We start from the raw sequence: 6,652 nt of genomic DNA on the forward strand, positions 1-6,652 counted from the left end.
TCCACTCAATATGCCATTATGGGAAGGCTCATGAAAGCTTTGTGGCTTGAGAGAGCCAACTTGGATATTTAAAATAATGCCGTTAAAAGATTTCTTTAGCTGCATAGAATAGAGAGAATTCACACAAAGGCTCATCTGGATTATGAGGTAAAAGGACCTTGATTCGGAAAATTTCAAGAAGTATTCTGTTGGCCACCCTGTGAATAGATGTTCCATCAAGGCTAAACAAGCATGATTTCCTTGGAAGCTGCTTCTGAAGTCTTTTGGGAAGGACTAATGCACTATAAAAATTTATGGTTACCGTTCAGACTCCTTGTTTGACTGTGGATGCCATCAGACAGATTTTAACAGTGAATACTGTACATTTTCAAAGCATCTGCGACATCTACACTTGCTCTTATTGACATTAAAGTTCAATATATATTTCATTTCCTACATACACTCACAGCAACTGTTACACTCCCTAAATCTTCTGTCACGAGGTAGAAAACCTGACCCTGAATTAGGATGGAGGTGAATGGAAGTCATCCAGGAGATAAATTTACCATGGGTATATCGTCATCTAGAGACTGAGATAGTGCATTGTAATTCTAGTGGATGGTTGTGCCAGAGAACTTCAGTGGAACTGTGACATTAACTTTGTGGTCACCTAACAAATTTAAGGGCAGCTGCTGTCCATCAGTCTATATTACCTAGGACAGTATCAGAGTAATAAGTTCGGAGGTGCAAATGTTTTTGTGAAAATAACCAGGTTGAAAAAAATTGTGAGTGTATATTCGATGATATCACGATGAACCCGACATCCCAAAAAAATAATGCAACACCTTGATGTACTCATTGGATAGAACTAAATAGTTGCCACAAATGAATAAAAATGTAACAGGTAAATAATAAAAGTATCACCCTAACTGGATCAGGTTTTCTAGTTCCTCCACCATGTTCAAAACTCTAACATTCCATGCTCAAACTTGAAGCATATTACCCTTTCATTGCACACTGAACCTATTTCCCCCTTGGTAGTACCATCCCAGAGATCCAAATGGGGGACTAATCCAGAATCTTTTGCCAATGGAGAGATCATTGGCGCTTCCACATACGTCCGGTAGATATACCTTGTGTGTCATTAAAGTAGTGGTTTCTGTTGCCTTCTGTATCCTCAAGCCATTTTTCTAGGCTGATACTTTCATGTACCAGGGGCCATTTCTCATCCTAAGGGCAAGAGGGAGTCCAGAATCTCTGCCCGCTCCTTTGTCCTCTTTGATAAGGCTGTTGGCAGAACGAGAGTGACTCCTTATACTGTAAGTCTTCAGCCTCCATTACTCATGAGTTTTGTTCAGAATTTAAGCAGTGGCTATGTATAATTACTAATCAAAGGCACTACCCCTAGACCACAACATGAATATAGCCTTCGCAGAAAAGATGATATCGGTGGGGAGAGACGTGAAGGTGGAGTGGCCATCATTTTAGATGATGCGTACGAGTCTTTCCCCATTAGCACCAACATACAAGCAATTGGCATCACAGTATCAGTATATGTGTTACATATGTTCCTTCTACCTTCTCCCTCACCTACAGTCGACAAGAGGATCTCGCAAACATCATCACATAGCTCCCCTATGCATTCCTTGTATGTGGGGATTCTAGTGAATACTTTGTGCTCTAGGTCTCCCCTGCCATCTTGCTCCTGTGAGAACCTCTTGTTGACAACGACCTTTGTCTTATCAAGAAATGGCAGAAAATACATTTCAGCACTGCAATGGAATTCTTTCCTTCCATGGATTTTTCGATTTGTTCTCCAGCCCTCTTTCTTACTGTAGTGATAACTTTGATTTTGATGACATCTTAATCTGAATCTATTTGACAGAACAAGGCTCAAAGGCATGTTCGGTGCTTAATAAGGTGAACTAAATGCTGTCTTTGAATTCCATGACAGTGTCAATGGCTCGGTGGATCATATCACAAAGATTATCCAGCACATTGCTGAAGCTTCCATTCCATAGTATTTGATAATTCTCAGTGACACCCGGTTCTCTGCTGGAGCAACGAGTGCTGCTCTGTGAGTGTTTCTGCATAGCATCAAATACTGAACAACTGCAGAGAATGTCACAGCCTTTCAGTGCCAAATGCTACCAAAATATAAAGAACGGTGAACAACTTCTCTATTTTTAGCTCATCTGCCTGCATAGCACATAGCACATAACTACTACAGTTGATGTTCAGGCCCTGGAGGAATGGGACAGTAAAATTGGTTTTAGTTTTTTGATTGAAAAGTCACTAGACATCCTTTTTTAACCATTCATACCATGATTTTAATTTACCTAAATTATGAATGGGGAACTAACAAAAATTTTAAAAGAATTAGTGAGGTTTCTGGGCCTCACTTTTGATAAAAGACTTGCTTGAACTATTTGAAGGCAGATTATCTTAGAGCACTTAATATGTGCTATTCACAGGGCTTGAAGTGCAGACAGAACTTACACCAATTTGGTTTCACTTTGGAAGTATGGTGTATGGGTCAGCCAGAGACTCTTATTCGACAATATTAAAAGCCGTCCATCACAAGGGAATTAGGCCGGCCACTGCAACATTTACGACCAGCTCCATTCCCAGCCTCTTTGCAGAGGTTAGTGAGGTGCCCCTCCACACTACACTGTTCATAGTGCGGCAGATGTACAAAATATTCCTCACTTCTCTCACCTGCAAAACCACTCAGCTGCTTTGCCTACCTTTTCAATTAATTTAATATTTGTCAGCTAGCAACAGCCATTTCAGGATACATGCAACGGATTTATTTTTTGTGTGTCGGAGACATTGATGTATTCCACCAAAGTTGGAGTTGAAAAAACCCTTGACTCCTTAAGGTGCACAGTATTCTAGAATTGCCCGTGTTTAAGAAAGAATGTCTATTTTTCTAACATATTTATAAGCACCCCAGTGTTATTTCAGAAATATACAGGTGGTTCAAAAGAAAGACATCATTGGCTGGGTTGTAGTCTTGCCAGAATGTGTCGTCAGTATGGACTTCTCAGTCAGTTTACAATTTCTAGTGCTGAACTATACACAGCATTGAAGGCACTGGAGTAGAAAGAATATGATAGATTAATCATACAAGAAAAGCAGTCCTGTGTTTGTGAAATCCATGAAACAGAAATACAACAAGACCGTGAAAATACATGTATCTGCACAAACTCTAAAAACTATATTCGATGATATCACGATGAACCCGACATCCCAAAAATCTTCAGATAAATATAAATGGGAGCCGTGACATAAAATAAAAGAGAAGGACACAGCTATGCAAGGGAATGAAAATGAGTTTCAAATAATTGGTGACTCGTAGAAAAATATCACTCTCTCAACTGCAAAATCTATGTGCAGCCTGGAATTAGAACACAACAACTCGGTGAACATTTTAAAAATATGGCAAATGGAAAACAAGCCACTGCAGAAGTGGATCCTGAACCCAAATGGAATTAGAAATATTTTTGCACATGTTGGAACGAACTTCTTAAGAACCTTCAGTGCAGAAGAAATCACAAACGAGACAAGAAACATAATGCCTCTGATAATCTTGATGTTGAGAGCTCATAAGCTCCGTGAAACATGATTCGTGCAGCTGGAATTGTGTTTGAGATCCAGCCTCGTACTCATCGGAACCATAAACAGGTCAGTGAGTATAAAAGAGATCTCCAAAATGAACTTACTGCCAAGGAACAATGCGATCATCTTGGGGCTATATCGATAGACCCAAATAAACTTCTGTGTGAAAACTGCCTGGTAAATGATGACTTATATGGTACTGATTTTTAAATGGGAGAAATGATATTGCGGCGACATGGTTTAGTCACAGCCTGGGGGATGTTTTCAGAATGATTTACTCTCTGCAGCGGAGTGTGTACTGATACGAAACTTTCTGGTAGATTAAAACTGTCTGCCAGACCGAGACTGGAACTCGGGACCTTTGCCTTTCGTGGGCAAGTGCTCTAGCATCTGAGCTACACAACCACGACTCACGACCTGTCCTCACAGCTTCAATTCTCCCAATACCTCATCTCCTGCCTTCCAAACTTCACAGAAGCTTTCAGAGAGCCTTTCAGAACTAAGCTGTGAGGACAGGTCGTGAGTCGTGCTTGGGTAGCCTCTTATGGTAGAGCACTTGCCAACAAAAGGCAAAGGTCCCGAGTTCGAGTCTCGGTCCGGCACACAGTTTTAATCTGTCAGGAAGTTTCATATCAGTGCACACTCCGCTGCAGAGTGAAAATCTCATTCTGGAAACATCCCCCAGGCTGTGGCTAAGCCATGTTCCCGCAGTATCATTTCTTCAAGGAGTGCTAGTTCTGCAAGGTTTGCAGAAGAGCTTCTGTGAAGTTTGGAAGATAGGAGACAAGGTACTGGCAGAATTGAAGTTGTGAGGATGGGTCGTGAGTCGTACTTAGGTAGCTCAGATGGTAGAGCACTTGCCAGTGAAAGGCAAAGGCCCCGAGTTCAAGTCTCGGTCTGGCACACAGTTTTAATCTGCCATGAAGTTTCAGTTACATGTGGCGTTCCTCAAGGTTCCATCTTGGGACCATTGCCTTTTCTTGTGTACCTGAATGACCTCTCATCCGTTACATTGCCAAATGTTAAGCTGTTTTGTTTGCAGATGATACAAACATTGCAATAAGTAGCAAGTCCAGTACAGATTTAGAAATAGCTGCTAATCAAATCTTCACTGACATTAATAAGTAGTTTAAAGCTAATTCACTGTCATTAAACTTTTAGAAGACCCACTATATGCACCTCAGAACCTATAAGAGATTTCTTTCCAGCATGTGTATAACATATGAAGACATGTAGATCAAAGATGTTGACTGTTAAACTTCTGGGATTGCAATTTGATAATAAATTCAGTAGCGAAGGGCATACCACAGAATTGCTTAAGCGCCTATACAAATCTGTATTTGCCGTGTGAATGATGTCAGATCTAGGAGATATAAATCCAAAAAAATAAAACTGCATACTTTGCTTACTCTCATTCCATTGTGTTACATGGGATTATATTCTGCGGCAATTCAGCAAACTGAGAAAAAGTTTTTAGGGTACAAAAGCGTGTGATAAGAATCATTTGTGGTGTAAATTCAAGAACATCCTGTAGAAACCTGTCCAAGGAACTTTGTATTCTAACCACTGCTATTTATTCCTTAATAAAAATTTGTTGCAAGTAATACATCTCTATTTCCAACCAATAGCTCGATACATAATATCAATACTAGGAATAAGAACAATCTACACAAAGACCTAAAATCACTTACCCTGATCCAAAAAGGGTCGAATATTCAGGAACACATTTTCAATAAATTACCAGCAACCATCAAAAACTTGGTTTCAAATAAAGCACAGTTTAAACATAGTTTGAAAGACGTTTTGATAGGCAATTCCTTCTACTCCATAGATGAATATCTTAACAGAGACAGTTAAGCCAGCTTAAGCAAAAATATGTTAGATTTCAGTTTTGACAGCACTTGGTCACAATAGTCAAGATTAGGTATTTTGTGTGTCATAAATTTATTAATAGTGCACAACGGTGTTTCATTCTGACAGCGTGTTAATTCTGTAAATATTAGCTGTTCCAGTTTACCGCATTGTATTCACCTCTTTCGACAATCTCCTGACAAATGATCAGGGTAGTAAGTATTATATTCAAATGTCTTATGTTTTTATGTTATACTCTCTGACATGTTCCACACATACACGAGAATCATCTCATTTTTTGGGTCTAAGGAATGAAAACTGAACCTAATTTAAGAATGTTCTGTGCTAAAAGAGTGCAAATATGTTCTCGTGCCAAAATTTTTGGTGTGAAGGTGGAAAGAGAATCATATAGGTCAGTAAAGTTTTGCAGTTTATTTATACACTTCGACACATTCATGTAGTTTGACACATACAAACAACAAGTACGCATAATATACACGGTTAACACAAAATCGCTTGCCTTATGTTTTTTCTCAATACTATGTTTATTGATCGGAATTCACCGAAAACGCCCAGCTTATGATTTGTATCATAAACAAGTAAAAGTGTTATTAGAAACGTTTTACTGAAGTTGCTCTCTTTCCAGTCAACATAATTTTACCAGTAATTTCGAGTTCTTTTCAGGCATGTGAAGACCCTGTTCAGCCCTTTTATTATTACTGCAGTACTACTTTGAGCATATTTGTATAGGCCTGAAAAGTTCATTATACAGTGACAGAGCGCCGTAAAGTGTTATTGATGAAAAATACTGACTGAAAACATAGTTTGATGACCTCAGAAGCCTTGTGATGATTCTAGAACCCTTGCTATGTTAAACTACATTTACACCTCAGTCTGGATATTACGCCAATGTTTGCGTAATTACGACAATTTTGAATCTCTGGATGTTAGTAATGGATAACGATATCGAAAAATGTTCCGAAGTCCCACGAGAACAACATCTTAAGAACATACCGAACTATTTTTCACGAACTGCCATCAATAAAATTTATCGAATGGTCATCCCCACAACTGGTATTTGGTTTATCGAGATTTTCTCAGGAACCGCTCAAGACCCACCCTAGACCACATCTAATGTAGAAGACCCAACCGATTTGTTAAATTTGCCTGAGCTGGAGAAAGTGTACAATGTTTCAGTTTT

Source organism: Schistocerca piceifrons, chromosome 7 (assembly GCF_021461385.2).
Source record: "Schistocerca piceifrons isolate TAMUIC-IGC-003096 chromosome 7, iqSchPice1.1, whole genome shotgun sequence".
In the NCBI taxonomy this organism is placed as follows: domain Eukaryota; kingdom Metazoa; phylum Arthropoda; class Insecta; order Orthoptera; family Acrididae; genus Schistocerca; species Schistocerca piceifrons.